Raw genomic sequence first — 15,624 nt, 5'->3', positions numbered from 1 at the left:
ATAAACATATCACATTCCTGTATTGTATCTATTTTTAATTTCCTATTTCTTGCTACTATGCTCTTTCGTTGCAAATGGGTGTCTGAAAATTTGAGAAAATGCTACACAGTATAAAGTCTGAAATTTTCTTTGTTTACATTTCAAACAGGTGTTGTCTTTCGAGCACAGCATTTGTTTCCACCGCCAATATCTTTCGTTTCAGTTTATCTAGACACTTGGTATTGGTGACAAAGACCAGTTGTAATTAGATTCTAAAATGTATGAGGAATTCAGTAGGGCTGGGACGAATAGGAAAAAATGGAATCGAGTACCCGCATGTACTTACCCGAATCGGAATCGAGTACCCGGAAATGTAAGAAATACATTCGTGTCAACCTCTGAATATTCAATCACGATTTGACAGAGACTATTATAGAAAACTTGAAAAAGTGGTAATAAGACATTAAAACTGACCTCAAGCTATTGAATTTACGTCTGTTTAACCAATATAGAGAGTAACACCATTACTTACATTCCTCGTTATAACAACGAACGTTTCGTTCCTGCTGCTACTGTAACTTAACTACTCACTGCACATGCACAGATAAATTACAGTCATTAAAACTATGCTACATTAATCGGACAATACCAATGATGTAAAAACCCGTGAATTTCCGGGTTAGAATATTGATCTTGAGTAACCCATGCTTGTCGTAAGAGGCGACTTACGGGATCGGGTGGTCAAACTCGCTGACTTGGTTGACACATGTCATCGTATCCCAATAGCACACATCGATGCTCATGTTGTTGATCACTGGATTGTCTCGTCCAGACTCGATTATTTACAGACCGCCGCCATATAGCTGGAATATTTCTGAGTGTGGCGTAAAACTAAACTCACTCACTCACTCACTCATTGATGTAAATGTGTGTTACGTCAAAAACGAAAAAGACAAGCTATTGTCTGCCCTTGTCATTACAGAGCTCTCTCCCGTTCCGGGTACCCGATTCCTAGAAATAGGACTCGATTCCAGCTGTACCCGACCCGGATTCGAGTACCGTAGTACCCGTCCCAGCCTTAGAATTCAGTGATGCATTTGTCGCCGCTGAATATGAAATATATGTGATGTAATTGGCAACTCAATACCGGCCTTCGCGAAACGTTGTGAGTTGTGAGTGATATGCAGGCCTACTTCGGCCTTTGATTAAATGTTATATTTGAATATCGAAACCTTTTTGTCACAGCGAACACAACACTATCTCTTGTCATTTTACACGATAATGTTTGGAATTTTAAACTTATTTTATAACAATATCTGAATTCTAATGTTATACACTGATGTATTTTATATAAGGAATACAATGGTACTATAGTATTTCTCTGCCGAATCGTTGCAGCGTTCTATAATACACTTATGAAATATGATACATGTTTTCCGACCTTGAAGTCATTAAAAAGAATTATGCATTTTCTGCAGTCAATTGTGAATTGAAATAAATGAAGGTTCATCTGATTAATGAGTATCGAGGAAATTATGTTCATCTATACATTAGACGCAGCTTCATGTTTTTCAAGACATCTTTCCGGAATATGCGTCTGCGAAGGCGTTCAGATAATGACGATATTGCACAGTTTTATTCATGAGATTCCTGTCAACAGTAAGGTCGAATAATAAATCGATTTTATTCAGCAGTGTTGGCTCTGGGGCCTATAGTACAATTACAGTTTGATTACTTGCACGTGGTGCTAGTAACATATTAAGTTTCTATTGGCATTGAATGCATACTTCAGATAAAAAGCTAATGGTATTATTGTCACAACATCTATATTGTTTGATGATAAAAGATTTGGCAATGTGTGTTCATACATTACAATTTTTGACAGACTTGGCAAATAATTAATAAATGATATTGATAGCATCTTAATGACTTTGCCATACAGTCATGACAATTTAAGGAGTGAAAAGTGAGCGATAGGTCTTGTGGGAATTCAAAGATTCATTAAGACTGTAGCCGTCTAAGCGTAACTCCTGTGTGTAATACTTGTAAATATTCTATCCACTGAAAACATGCTTCTACTATTAATATTACATGTATTTTCATGGATTCATCATATTTTATCTATAGCTGTGCTATAGTTTCTCATTAAAATGTCTTTTCTGTTGTCGGAATTGAAGTAAGTCCCACACAGAGCTGGGATCATATGTCTTTGAAATATATATGCAAACGTCTGGAACCTTGTGTTCCAATACAAGCGTTTGTAGAGCTACGACATTCGCATGCCTATGACAAACTATAGAGTCAACCATTGACTGGATTACATTCTCATCGTCAGCAGAGAAATTTCGACTTCTCTTTTTCCTTGGGGTGCAGGCGACATTTCGCGATTCCATTTTTGGTAATCCGGAAGTAAACAGAAAACGGAATTGTGGGATATATGAAAGCTAACCAGTGACGTTAACCACACTATTAAACTTTGACGGCGTCGTTAGCTAACGGCATGACTAACCATGTTTTGAACAACGCATATTTAACGTTCGGTTACCTAACGGCCGGTTAAGGATTTAACCGGCCGTTAGGAGTTAACCGGCGGTTATAAGATAACCGAGTATTGAACAACCGGGCCCAGATGGTTTACTTATCATTGGTACGCTATTCCAGACACCGACAAGACGTAAAACATGCATAATATCACCCCCAGAGAAAATCAATTAAAACATCAATATAAACAAAGGAATCAAAAGTAACAAACGTATGGATAGTCCTAAAGTTTGTGAGTAAACCTCGAATCATAAGTCAGTGAGTTTGGTTTAACTCTGCTTTGGATAGTAAATGAGCTGCGATCCCTGTGAGTAAAAATGTATATACAAATACATATACATGAAATCTACTTTTTGTTTTGTTTTCTTTCATAGTGACATGTGATGATATATGCCCTGGTCGGATGTCTCGAAGTACGGATAAGTCGATATTTTTTCTTGGTACCATGAACGGTGCTCGACACGGCATGTCAGCTTCATATGAGAGGAAAGCCTTGAGTGAAGCAGCTCTCAAACGTGTGTAAACCTATGTGGTAAAGCACGTTGGTGAGTGAGTGAGTTTAGTTTTACGCCGCACTCAGCAAAACTCCAGCTATATGGCGGCGGTCTGTAAATAATCCACTGATCAACAGCATGAGCATCGATCTGCGTAATTGGGAACCGATGGCATATGTCAACCAGCGAGATTGACCACCCGATCCCGTTAGTCGCCTCTTACGACAAGCATGGGTTACTGAAGGCCAATATTCTAACCCGGACCTTCACAGGTCCAAAAAGCACGTTGGTAAACACAGATACATAATCAGTGGGAATGGGAGATTCGAACCCCAAATCATAGTTTTCTGGCGTGCCCAAAGCACGAGGTGAAACGTGATTCAACCCAAAATATTTCTGGCGTGTGTACGTTGTACACCATGCTCTATTCTGTATGAGACATAAACTGCAGAAAACTTAAATACCAATAATTGTCAGTAGTTAACAATTATACAATAAAGAAATGGTTATTCGATGGTGATGTATTTGCTTCGGATGCATGGGTGTTTTGAACCATAGTTTGCAGTTTCTGGGTGACTGTTTTCAGCTAAGTAACATTTTGTTAAATATTTTGTCAAATCCAATTTTCAAGTGTACTTTCTTTTGCCCAGCAATGTATTTACAGCCAACCATCGCTTGGTTGGTTAGTTGGTTGGTTGTTTTACGCCGCAAGTCAATATCCCAGCTATATGTCGGCGGTGATGTATTTGCTTCGGATGCATGGTGGTTAGTTGTTTTACGCCGCAAGTCAATATCCCAGCTATATGGCGGCGGTCTGTAAATAATGGACTGGACCAGATAATCCAGTGACCAACAGCATGAGCATCGATCTACGCAACTTGGATACGATGACATCTGTCAACCAAGTCAGCCATGACCACATAATCCTATCACTCGCACTTGCAAGCGGGGTTTGCTGAAGACCAGCGCTAACCCGAATCTTCACGGATCGCCAACCATCGCACAACACTGCATGAAACTGCTGTAAGTGATAAAAGTTGCACATACTATGCCTGCATTTGAGGGATAATCAAACCGACCACAATATATTCCTTCCAGTGACTAAAAACAAACGATATCAAAATGTGTAATTGTTTATTTTTCAGCAATGGATGCAGGGATATCAACGCCTCCCTGTCACGTACTGACACGTGCTGTAGGTCATCGTGACCATCTTGCACATGAGGCCCCTACAGCAAGCAGTCTGTGGATAGCCCCCAAGGATATTGTTGCACTGCGAACCGGCCTGGATACACTGTGAACATAACGTGCAACGAGCGTTTGTCAGTATGGAAGGGTGTTAGCGCCACAATTTAAACCATCTATTACCACGGTACTCACGATTATATTATCATGCAGTAAATTATGTTTATAACAAAATGAAGGGGTATAGCGAACAATTTTGGGGTCCTGGCCAGTTGTTGCTTGTGCAACGAGCGTTTGTCATTATGGAAACGTGTTAGCGCCACAATTTAACTTAAAACCATTTATTATCACGGTACTCACGATTATATTATCATACCGTAAATTATAGATACGATGACATGTGTCAACCAAGTCAGCGAGCCAGACCACCGGATCCCGTTAGTCGCCTCTTACGACAATCATGGTTTACTGATGATCACTTCGATTACTCGAGAAAATATGGTTAAATAAAAGTGGATAAGTTTAAAGTAGATATTACCTTCTCCCAAGTAGATTATAAAATCATATACGTAAACGAAAGTATCTTCTACGTGGAAGGTAATTGTCTTTTTCACTGTGGCACAAATACGCTTCCATATGAAATAACAGAATAGTTCCACTCCAATGTTTGAATATGCTGGTGTCGGGAGCCGAGCTCAATGTTGTGAATACAACTAGTTCTATAACTGCGATACAAAAATACCAAAGTGTTTTTCCGGTTGTATATATACATACCCTGCCAAACTGAGCGTTTGCGCCAGCCACAAGGAGAACCAGCATCATCGCAACGTAAAGTTTCCCAGTCATCGTAGGATACAGATCTGGCAATGAGCATACGGTAATTGGTTACGAGTATGAAGAAAAGCAAAGATTTATCAAAAATGTCACTTAATAGATTTGGTTTTCACATAAATCCTTTTTTCCTTTTTCAAAACTGATGATGCAGAAAAGGACGATTTTCTTTTGACTTTTTGTGGGTCACGTCCATAAATGTAGCAAAACATTCGCAGGTACCACCTGGCCATTTCGCCTTTATTCATTTGCTAACTTCATCTAGCAGAGCGCCCGAATTCCAAAAATATACTTTAGTTGAAAAAGGCGTATTTTAACTTTTAAAAACGTTTTTAGAATCATATTTTACAAGCCTAGCAATGTATATGATATAAAAGTTGGGGGCAGAGGAGGATGTATAGATGCCAACTTCTTTAATATGTGGAACACGACGTATCTGAGTATATTCTTGCTCCTTCATCAGGTTAGTTGGTTGGTGTTTAACGCCGCACTCAGCAATATTCCAGCTATATTGGGGCGGCGGTCTGTACATAATCGTGTCAGACCAGACAATCCAGTGATCAACAACATGAGCATCAATCTACGCAATTGGGATACGATGCCATGTGTCAATGACGTCGTCGAGTCTGACCACCCAATCCCGTTAGTCGCCTCTTACGACATGCATGGCTTGTTCAAGACCAATTCAGAGAATTTCTATAGTCTTTTAGCAGTGAAAACGTACCGATGAATTTCACTTTAAACAAAGAAGTAAATATAATAAAGTGAAATTGAGATTGCGAATATTTTTACCTTGCCAATTCAACATATAAATCTCAGAATTGTATTCAACCTCGGATAAAAGTTGTTTAACAAACCTTCACAGATTCAAATCGGTATTATTGGTTTGTATTACAAGGGGGTAAGCTCAGTAGTTGGAACAGTGAAACAAATGCACGTGTGGTACGTGATGAGCGTTACCTTAGACCAACCCTACTTGTTCTCGGTGTTTCATTTAATGTGCATACCCCCTGGTAATAAAAACCAATAATAGCGATTTGAATCTATGATCGTTAGTTAAAAAACTTTTATTCTAAGTTGACTAAAATTCTGAGATTCAAATGTTCAATTGGCAAGATAAAATTATGAGAATTCGCAATCTTAATTTCACTTTATTCGATTTACGTTTTTGTTTAAAGTGAAATTCATCGGCACGTTTTCACTACAAACACACTATAGCCGGGATCTTCAGTGCAGTAGTCCTAATGAAGGAATAAGAGGTGAGGTGAGGTGAAATTGGGTTTAACGTCGTGCTTGAGAATATTTCGCTCATATGACGACGTGCATGCGTGTGTATGAGTATGTGCGGCTGCTTGTACTAGCCCAGACTTAAGCTGGTTTTATAGTGCTAGCCCACTGAGATACCACGCCGCAGTGAAGCATGAATACCCCACTCAGACACATTATACTGACTCCGAGCCGACCAGTCCTTGTTGTACCCATTAATGGAACCAGGCAGGAAGCAACAAGTACCATATTTTAACGTCTTTTTTGGTATGACGCGTTCGGGGATCGAACCCGCGACCTTCCGCTCTCCGGGCGGACGCTCTAACCACTACACGACGGAGGTTGTGAAGGAATAAGAATATTCTAGGATACGTCATGTTTTGACTGGATATTAAAGAGTTTTAAGTAGAACAAACTGAAACATTCACTTACAGATCAACAGTGTCGATATGGTGTTTCCTCTGGATGGCTGTTGTGAGATGGTGAATGGGCTTGGTCTCCTGCTTTTATACATTTTACATACCTACTTTTATAACACAATGTACATGTCAACTGATGGTCATCGTAGTCAGTATTACTGTATCTGGGACATGTGACAATCACTGTCAACAGATCATACTGATGCCACACATGCAAATTGGTTCGATTGTCAGCAAAATCTCTATCACGTCACACGGAACTGACACTTGCGATAACGGGATGTTACATTAGAAGTTCGAGCAATAATATTCAGAACGTTTTTTACACAACAAAACTGTAACTTTTTGTACATAATATAATTCTTTTTAAAAGTCAAATGTAATTTCATTAACATGTAATTTGATGTACATATATATATGAAAGTGGTATTTAGGTTTGGAACACTGTTAAAACTACACACATTTGAACATAATTTGAGCAGTGAGTGTTCAAGATCTTAACACTTTTGGATACTGTTAGTTCTGCAAAGTATTTGCATACATGTATGCCTCGATCAATACTATAACACCTAGGACATCTGCATGTGATACAGAGTATAACGTTTTAATATAATTTATTTTTTAAAACATTTTTAGAATTTTGAATATTGGCGTCTTTCACTGATTCTTTAAGGTACTTTTAAGACTATGAGGTTAATTTATTGTCTTTATTTCGGCCATCGACACAATGGTAGGCAAATAAGGGCCACAGAAATTTGGGAGAAAACAATAATCACTTGACCTCCTCGGGTCATTGCTATGTAATAGCCAATCAGAATTCTCAGGAAGTTTGCGCGACAATGCAGATTAACTTCAGTTATATTTTCGAAATTGTTAAAATGCGTGTGTTTTTTAACACAGATAATAATCTACATTGAGCCATAACAAAAACGCTTATTAAGTGCCATCATCATGATAAACTTCTCATTTAGAACCGTATTATCAAAGGTTCAAAATGCACTACATTTGTGACGTCATAGAGGTGTGACGTCACAGAAAGTTACTATCCCGAGACATCGGGCCGCAAGCGGACGTGTCCACTATCTCGCAGACGTTTCCTTTATCGAAATGTCGACAATACTCAAGTTGAAGAGTATTTCGAATCCTTCAATCGTCGTTAATTATCGTAAGTATCTATTGCATGTTTTTTCGCAATTTACAGAATAAAATCGCCAAATATAAAAAATAATTGACTCATGTCATCGGATAGACTATTCTTTGCAAGAACAGTATCCACAAAGCGTTCGTAACACTACGACAGTGCTCAAGTATAGAGTTACGATGGGTCGTAACGCTACGAACGCTTTGTCGATCAGGATCCATAATGATGTTATGTATTAATGACATATTCTTTTGTTAATGATCAATTATTTTTGTACTGAATTGAGTTGAGTTCCTATTAAATCATAATTTGAATACCCGAGAAGATTCGGGCTAGAACTTGTCGTCAGCAACCCATGCTTGTCGTTAGAGGCGACTAACGGGATCGGGTGGTCTGGCTCGCTGACAAGGTTGGCACATGTAATCGTATCCCAATTGCGTAGATCGATGCTCGCTGGATTGTCTGGTCCAGACTTGATTACTTACAGATCGCAGCCAAATAGCTTGAATTGTGCTGAGTGCGGCGTAAAACTAAACTCACTCATTCATTCACTCACTAAATGTGTAAATAATTTCAGATGTGTACTGAAGATCGATTCTAATCCGGATCTTCAATGTCTTTTACACATTTAGACATGTTACACATATACATACCTTACATATTACACACACACAGCAAAGTGGAGACAAATAGAATATTTATTTCTAGGTTAGCAGATTAAGATTCTGAACAGAAATTTTATAAAGTCACTTTCAGAGCATGTCATATATAGTGGTGAATCTAAACAAATTGTAATGATATATGTTTTAGGGCAACTGTATTGTTTTTTGGGAGGAAGCTGTATATGTTGCTTCCGATAGATTTCATGAATGATATATGTTTCGATATGTATTGTATTATGCTAACTATATATAATGGTACATTGCTGTGTTATGTTATTGAGTTCAAGTTTGGTGCAGCCATTACCATGACAGGTAATGCATCATTCATAGTAACAGAGATAATTCCTCTGTTCAGGGTACTCATTAAAGGGGAGCTAGGCTGGGGGAAAATGGCAGTACCAAGTTGATTGGGGTAACTGAAACACCACAATGTCTGCTTACTCATATGTTATTATATGTTGTGTATTTCAATCTAAAAGTAAAATGAGAACTATATATTTACATGGGGACAATGGCACAATCTCACACAGGCACAAATTATTATTACAGGTTTTGGCTAACAGTGAATAACAAGGTGCCTAACTGCTGCATTAATACATAAGGGTATTATGGGGTATCAGACCTTTTAGACCAATTACTGTCAGGTTGATAAACTACACCGCATTAAGTTACAGTTTATCTCTGACAGTGGGACAATATGTCTGTTATAGTAGGGCTAATAAGAACTGCATGATTAATATAAAACCTAAAACTGTAGTTTAATGTGTCACTGAGAAATGACACATGGTGTAGTAACTGAAATCACTTACTGTTTGGCTTAAATGTAACACTGGTATAATGATTATTATCCTGAACAACAGGATTGATGTATAAAATATGACTTATTACACAGAGATATGCCTCTCTGTATTTATTGTGATATCTTCAGAAACTTATCCTATGTCAAGTCAGTGTCTCTTATGACTGATGATAAACTGCTTGTTAAATATAGTATGCATCATAATCCCATAGTCAATATGCTATGTCAAGTCAGTGTCTCTTATGACTGATGATAAACTGCTTGTTAAATATAGTATGCATCATAATCCCATAGTCAATATGCTATGTCAAGTCAGTGTCTCTTATGACTGATGATAAACTGCTTGTTAAATATAGTATGCATCATAATCCCATAGTCAATATGCTATGTCAAGTCAGTGTCTCTTATGACTGATGATAAACTGCTTGTTAAATATAGTATGCATCATAGTCCTATAGTCTATATGTTGTGTCAAGTCAGTGTCTCTTATGACTGATGATAAACTGCTTGTTAAATATAGTATGCATCATAATCCCATAGTCAATATGCTATGTCAAGTCAGTGTCTCTTATGACTGATGATAAACTGCTTGTTAAATATAGTATGCATCATAGTCCTATAGTCTATATGTTGTGTCAAGTCAGTGTCTCTTATGACTGATGATAAACTGCTTGTTAAATATAGTATGCATCATAGTCCTATAGTCTATATGTTGTGTCAAGTCAGTGTCTCTTATGACTGATGATTAACTGCTAGTTAAATATAGTATGTATCCTAACCCTATGATCTATATGCTATGTCAAGTCAGTGTCTCTTATAACTGATGATTAACTGCTAGTTAAACATAGTATGCATCATAATCCCATAGTCTATATGTTGTGTCAAGTCAGTGTCTCTTATAACTGATGATTAACTGCTAGTTAAATATAGTATGTATCCTAACCCTATGATCTATATGCTATGTCAAGTCAGTGTCTCTTATAACTGATGATTAACTGCTAGTTAAACATAGTATGCATCATAATCCCATAGTCAATATGCTATGTCAAGTCAGTGTCTCTTATGACTGATGATTAACTGCTTGTTAAATATAGTATGCATCATAATCCTATAGTCTATATGCTGTGTCAAGTCAGTACCTCTTATGACTGATGATTAACTGCTAGTTAAATATAGTATGTATCCTAACCCTATGATCTATATGCTATGTCAAGTCAGTGTCTCTTATAACTGATGATTAACTGCTAGTTAAACATAGTATGCATCATAATCCCATAGTCTATATGTTGTGTCAAGTCAGTGTCTCTTATAACTGATGATTAACTGCTAGTTAAATATAGTATGTATCCTAACCCTATGATCTATATGCTATGTCAAGTCAGTGTCTCTTATAACTGATGATTAACTGCTAGTTAAACATAGTATGCATCATAATCCCATAGTCAATATGCTATGTCAAGTCAGTGTCTCTTATAACTGATGATTAACTGCTAGTTAAACATAGTATGCATCATAATCCCATAGTCTATATGTTGTGTCAAGTCAGTGTCTCTTATAACTGATGATTAACTGCTAGTTAAATATAGTATGTATCCTAACCCTATGATCTATATGCTATGTCAAGTCAGTGTCTCTTATAACTGATGATTAACTGCTAGTTAAACATAGTATGCATCATAATCCCATAGTCTATATGTTGTGTCAAGTCAGTGTCTCTTATAACTGATGATTAACTGCTAGTTAAATATAGTATGTATCCTAACCCTATGATCTATATGCTATGTCAAGTCAGTGTCTCTTATAACTGATGATTAACTGCTAGTTAAACATAGTATGCATCATAATCCCATAGTCTATATGTTGTGTCAAGTCAGTGTCTCTTATAACTGATGATTAACTGCTAGTTAAATATAGTATGTATCCTAACCCTATGATCTATATGCTGTGTCAAGTCAGTGTCTCTTATAACTGATCATTAACTGCTAGTTAAATATAGTATGCATCATAATCCCATAGTCAATATGCTGTGTCAAGTCAGTGTCTCTTATAGCTGATGATTAACTGCTAGTTAAATATAGTATGTATCCTAACCCTATGATCTATATGCTATGTCAAGTCAGTGTCTCTTATAACTGATGATTAACTGCTAGTTAAATATAGTATGCATCATAATCCCATAGTCAATATGCTATGTCAAGTCAGTGTCTCTTATAACTGATGATTAACTGCTAGTTAAATATACCATTCATCATAATCCTATAGTCTATATGCTATGTCAAGTCAGTGTCTCTTATAACTGATGATTAACTGCTAGTTAAATATACCATTCATCATAATCCTATAGTCTATATGCTATGTCAAGTCAGTGTCTCTAATAACTGATGATTAACTGCTAGTTATATATACCATTCATCATAATCCTATAGTCTATACGCTATGTCAAGTCAGGATCTCTTATAATTGATGATTAACTGCTAGTTAAATATACCATTCATCATAATCCTATAGTCTATATGCTGTGTCAAGTCAGTGTCTCTTATAACTGATGATTAACTGCTAGTTAAATATACCATTCATCATAATCCTATGATCTATATGCTGTGTCAAGTCAGTGTCTCTAATGAGTGATGATTAACTGCTAGTTAAATATACCATTCATCATAATCCTATAGTCTATATGCTATGTCAAGTCAGTGTCTCTTTTTACTGATGATTAACTGCTAGTTAAATATACCATTCATCATAATCCTATAATCTATATGCTGTGTCAAGTCAGTGTCTCTTATAACTGATGATTCATTGCTAGTTAAATATACCATTCATCATAATCCTATAGTCTTTATGCTATGTCAAGTCAGTGTCTCTAATAACTGATGATTAACTGCTAGTTAAATATACCATTCATCATAATCCTATAGTCTATATGCTATGTCAAGTCAGTGTCTCTTATAACTGATGATTAACTGCTAGTTATAGATACCATTCATCATAATCCTATAATCTATATGCTATGTCAAGTCAGTGTCTCTTATAACTGATGATTAACTGCTAGTTAAATATACCATTCATCATAATCCTATAGTCTATATGCTATGTCAAGTCAGTGTCTCTTATAACTGATGATTAACTGCTAGTTAAATATACCATTCATCATAATCCTATAGTCTATATGCTATGTCAAGTCAGTGTCTCTAATAACTGATGATTAACTGCTAGTTAAATATAGTATTCATCATAATCCTATAGTCTATATGCTATGTCAAGTCAGTGTCTCTCATAACTGATGATTAACTGCTAGTTAAATATACCATTTATCATAATCCCATAGTCTATATGCTATGTCAAGTCAGTGTCTCTTATAACTGATGATTAACTGCTAGTTAAATATACCATTCATCATAATCCTATAGTCTATATGCTATGTCAAGTCAGTGTCTCTAATAACTGATGATTAACTGCTAGTTAAATATACAATTCATCAAAATCCTATAGTCTATATGCTATGTCAAGTCAGTGTCTCTCATAACTGATGATTAACTGCTAGTTAAATATACCATTTATCATAATCCCATAGTCTATATGCTGTGTCAAGTCAGTGTCTCTTATAACTGATGATTAACTGCTAGTTAAATATACCATTCATCATAATCCTATGATCTATATGCTGTGTCAAGTCAGTTTCTCTTATAACTGATGATTAACTGCTAGTTAAATATACCATTCATCATAATCCTATAGTCTATATGCTATGTCAAGTCAGTGTCTCTAATAACTGATGATTAACTGCTAGTTAAATATAGTATGCATCATAATCCCATAATCAATATGCTGTGTCAAGTCAGTGTCTCTTATAACTGATGATTAACTGCTAGTTAAATATAGTATGCATCATAATCCTATAGTCTATATGTTATGTCAAGTCAGTGTCTCTTATAACTGATGATTAACTGCTAGTTAAATATAGTATGCATCATAATCCCATAATCAATATTCTATGTCAAGTCAGAGTCTCTAATAACTGATGATTAACTGCTAGTTAAATATAGTATGCATCATAATCCCATAGTCAATATGCTATGTCAAGTCAGTGTCTCTAATAACTGATGATTAACTGCTAGTTAAATATACCATTCATCATAATCCTATAGTCTATATGCTATGTCAAGTCAGTGTCTCTAATAACTGATGATTAACTGCTAGTTAAATATACCATTCATCATAATCCTATAGTCTATATGCTATGTCAAGTCAGTGTCTCTCATAACTGATGATTAACTGCTAGTTAAATATACCATTCATCATAATCCTATAGTCTATATGCTGTGTCAAGTCAGTGTCTCTTATAACTGATGATTATCTGCTAGTTAAATATACCATTCATCATAATCCTATAGTCTATATGCTATGTCAAGTCAGTGTCTCTCATAACTGATGATTAACTGCTAGTTAAATATACCATTCATCATAATCCTATAGTCTATATGCTGTGTCAAGTCAGTGTCTCTTATAACTGATGATTATCTGCTAGTTAAATATACCATTCATCATAATCCTATAGTCTATATGCTGTGTCAAGTCAGTGTCTCTTATAACTGATGATTATCTGCTAGTTAAATATACCATTCATCATAATCCTATGATCTATATGCTGTGTCAAGTCAGTGTCTTTAATGACTGATGATTAACTGCTAGTTATATATACCATTCATCATAATCCTATAATCTATATGCTATGTCAAGTCAGTGTCTCTAATAACTGATGATTAACTGCTAGTTAAATATACCATTCATCATAATCCTATAGTCTATATGTTGTGTCAAGTCAGTGTCTCTTATAACTGATGATTAACTGCTAGTTAAATATAGTATGCATCATAATCCTATAGTCTATATGTTATGTCAAGTCAGTGTCTCTAATAACTGATGATTAACTGCTAGTTAAATATAGTATGCATCATAATCCTATAGTCTATATGTTATGTCAAGTCAGTGTCTCTTATAACTGATGATTAACTGCTAGTTAAATATAGTATGCATCATAATCCCATAATCAATATTCTATGTCAAGTCAGAGTCTCTAATAACTGATGATTAACTGCTAGTTAAATATAGTATGCATCATAATCCCATAGTCAATATGCTATGTCAAGTCAGTGTCTCTAATAACTGATGATTAACTGCTAGTTAAATATACCATTCATCATAATCCTATAGTCTATATGCTATGTCAAGTCAGTGTCTCTAATAACTGATGATTAACTGATAGTTAAATATACCATTCATCATAATCCTATAGTCTATATGCTATGTCAAGTCAGTGTCTCTCATAACTGATGATTAACTGCTAGTTAAATATACCATTCATCATAATCCTATAGTCTATATGCTGTGTCAAGTCAGTGTCTCTTATAACTGATGATTAACTGCTAGTTAAATATAGTATGCATCATAATCCTATAGTCTATATGTTATGTCAAGTCAGTGTCTCTTATAACTGATGATTAACTGCTAGTTAAATATAGTATGCATCATACTCCCATAATCAATATTCTATGTCAAGTCAGAGTCTCTAATAACTGATGATTAACTGCTAGTAAAATATAGTATGCATCATAATCCCATAGTCAATATGCTATGTCAAGTCAGTGTCTCTAATAACTGATGATTAACTGCTAGTTAAATATACCATTCATCATAATCCTATAGTCTATATGCTATGTCAAGTCAGTGTCTCTAATAACTGATGATTAACTGCTAGTTAAATATACCATTCATCATAATCCTATAGTCTATATGCTATGTCAAGTCAGTGTCTCTCATAACTGATGATTAACTGCTAGTTAAATATACCATTCATCATAATCCTATAGTCTATATGCTGTGTCAAGTCAGTGTCTCTTATAACTGATGATTATCTGCTAGTTAAATATACCATTCATCATAATCCTATAGTCTATATGCTATGTCAAGTCAGTGTCTCTCATAACTGATGATTAACTGCTAGTTAAATATACCATTCATCATAATCCTATAGTCTATATGCTGTGTCAAGTCAGTCTTTTATAACTGATGATTATCTGCTAGTTAAATATACCATTCATCATAATCCTATAGTCTATATGCTGTGTCAAGTCAGTGTCTCTTATAACTGATGATTATCTGCTAGTTAAATATACCATTCATCATAATCCTATGATCTATATGCTGTGTCAAGTCAGTGTCTTTAATGACTGATGATTAACTGCTAGTTATATATACCATTCATCATAATCCTATAATCTATATGCTATGTCAAGTCAGTGTCTCT

General features: G+C 35.6%; 1 long non-coding RNA gene across 1 annotated transcript in view; it reads right to left on the bottom strand.

Annotated features, from left to right (window-relative positions):
* Positions 1–4,156: 4,156 nt before the first annotated feature.
* Positions 4,157–15,624, bottom strand: part of LOC124290172 — a 33,937-nt gene continuing 22,469 nt past the window's right edge. Inside the window, exons 2-4 of the long non-coding RNA XR_006901844.1 lie at positions 6,729–6,822; positions 4,974–5,059; positions 4,157–4,308 (exon numbers count right to left, since the gene is read on the bottom strand). This is a non-coding gene — a long non-coding RNA (uncharacterized LOC124290172). The remainder of the gene's footprint in view (positions 4,309–4,973; positions 5,060–6,728; positions 6,823–15,624) is intronic.

The sequence above is a fragment of the Haliotis rubra genome, unplaced genomic scaffold, assembly GCF_003918875.1.
Source record: "Haliotis rubra isolate DU_JTF1 unplaced genomic scaffold, ASM391887v1 Scf459, whole genome shotgun sequence".
Lineage (NCBI taxonomy): Eukaryota > Metazoa > Mollusca > Gastropoda > Lepetellida > Haliotidae > Haliotis > Haliotis rubra.
The sequence above is the reverse complement of the archived record's forward strand: the minus strand, read 5'-3'. Positions and strand labels throughout refer to the sequence as shown.